Source organism: Lipotes vexillifer, unplaced genomic scaffold (genome assembly GCF_000442215.2).
Source record: "Lipotes vexillifer unplaced genomic scaffold, Lipotes_vexillifer_v1.1 scaffold636, whole genome shotgun sequence".
Taxonomy (NCBI): Eukaryota; Metazoa; Chordata; class Mammalia; order Artiodactyla; family Lipotidae; genus Lipotes; species Lipotes vexillifer.
Window position 1 is genome coordinate 141,282 of NW_006786547.1, and position 2,121 is coordinate 143,402.

General features: G+C 47.3%; 1 protein-coding gene across 1 annotated transcript in view; it reads right to left on the reverse strand.

Moving 5' to 3' along the window:
* Nucleotides 1-2,121, reverse strand: part of CACNA1B (calcium voltage-gated channel subunit alpha1 B) — a 197,347-nt gene that overhangs the window by 131,255 nt on the left and 63,971 nt on the right. The gene's annotated exons all lie outside the window — the stretch shown is intronic.

Here is a 2,121-nt window from a genome sequence, read left to right on the forward strand (position 1 = left end):
CCAGCCCCCTCCACCTGGCCCCAGCCACACCGGCCCCCTGCACTCTCCTGCCTCAGGGTCCTCTCACCTGTAGTGGGGATGCTCTGTCTCCAGCTGAGCTGACTTGTTCACTTCCTTCAGCTTTTTACTCAAAGGCCACCTTTCCCGAGGCCATCTGCGGCCACTCTACTTAAAATTCCAACACCCCCCAGACCCTTCAAGCCCCCTCCTTCTACACTTTTTTTTCTCTTTCACACCTAGCACTGGAACGGAAACTCCAAAAAATGAAAGGCTTCTGCATCTTGCTTAGTGCCATAGCCCAATGCCTCAGGCACTTCCCAGCACATCTGGGCACTTAGTAAATACCTGTTGAGTGAATGGACCGGCAAACGACTGAATACAGAAGAGAAGAAAAGAATATAAGAGAACTCTACATGCAGGTCTATAGAAACAAGTTAGAAAAGGCAACAAAAGGGAAGATTTCCTAACAGAATATAATTTATAAAACGGGTCCAAGTTCTTTTCCTTTTTTAACTAGATGGGTTCACATCTTTATCTCACCTTTAAAGAACAGAAAATTTAGGTGTTATTTAAATTATTCCAAGCTGTAGCAAAAGATTTTTTTAACTCTCCAATTCATTTTACAAAATCAGAATAAAAACTCTAGGCAAAATAGGAACAGAGGGAACCATTTAAATATAACACTCACATGATACACTTGAAGAAAAATTTAACAAAATTCAGACCCACGACATCCACTGGTCTCTTATGAACAAACACAAACAGCCCAATAGAAGATGCACAGAGTATACAAAGAGTCACCAACACCTAAATTTTAATGGGAAACAAACATTTAAAATGAGGTTCAAAATCACTAGTAGTGAGTGAAATGAGAATTAGTCCCCATGAAATATCACTTTATAATCATTCAATTGCCCTCAAACTGGTAACAGTCAAAAGTAGCAGCAGCAACCAAGCAGGACGAGGGCAGGTGTCTTCCTGCACTGTTGGTGGATGTGAATTCACAGCCCTTCTGGAGAGCAGTGTGGCGGCAGCCCTGAAGGTGCCCCTCCCCTCAGCAGCCCTGCTCCTGGGAACCCATCCCACGAGGGACATAAAGCACTGGTGAGGAAGGCCAGATGTTCATAGGATTTGGGGGGGCGGCTGACTACCTGACAGTGAATCCACACCACGGAACACCACACAGCTACTTACAAGAGCGAACTCAAATCAGACCAACTGACGGGGAGGGGTTTCCAAGAGGCACTGATGAAAAAAATTTGTATGAAACTACTTCTGTAACATGAAAAGCCCCCAAAACTCTAAAACATGTATATGTGCGTGTGTGCGCGCGCGCGCCCGTGTGAGTGTTATCGAGAAACAAGGAAGGGTAAACCCCAAGCTATTAACACGGGTTTACTGGGGACAAAGAAGGGGAAAGTGTAAACAAACAGATCAACAAATACACAAATGACTTATTAGAGGTGTCTGTATATAAACATAACAATAAAATGGGAAGGAGCTCTTCCAACTCGAGTCCACTCAGGATCACTGGAGAGCAAGGGGGTCTGGCTTGAATGTGACTTGGTACCTTGTCATGAAAAGCTGTCATTGCCAAGCGCTGGCCCCCCTCCCACACTGCCAAAGGTGGAGATCCAGGGCTGAGCCCTCCTTTGCCGCAGAATGCACAGTGACAGGGCATTTAGCGCACAAAGGCCTGGGCACTTCTGGTGCCAGACTTCTGGTACCAAGCTGAGAGGAGGTACTAAAACGATAAAAGATAAAAGAACCAGGTTTCCCTTTTACTGTTTGAGAAGCAGGGGATGAAGCCAAGGCCTCAGAGGCAGCAGACCCAAGGAACATGGGAGATACACAGGGTTTAGAAGAGAGATGGCAAGAAACTTTCCATCCCTACAGAGTCAGTGACACATGCAGCCTCCGGCCTTGGGATATGCCCAAGGGCTCCACGTCCACACAGGACGGCAGAGCCAAGAACAGCCAGCAGCCAGCAGTGTACTGAAACGAATGAGTGAGAGGCCGGAGCAAAAAGGAACTTGCAGGAGCTGTGCACGCAGCCCACCCCAAGCGCTGGCCCCAGGCAGAGACCCCAGGGCCAAGGTGCTGTAATTCCTGCTGTCGGGC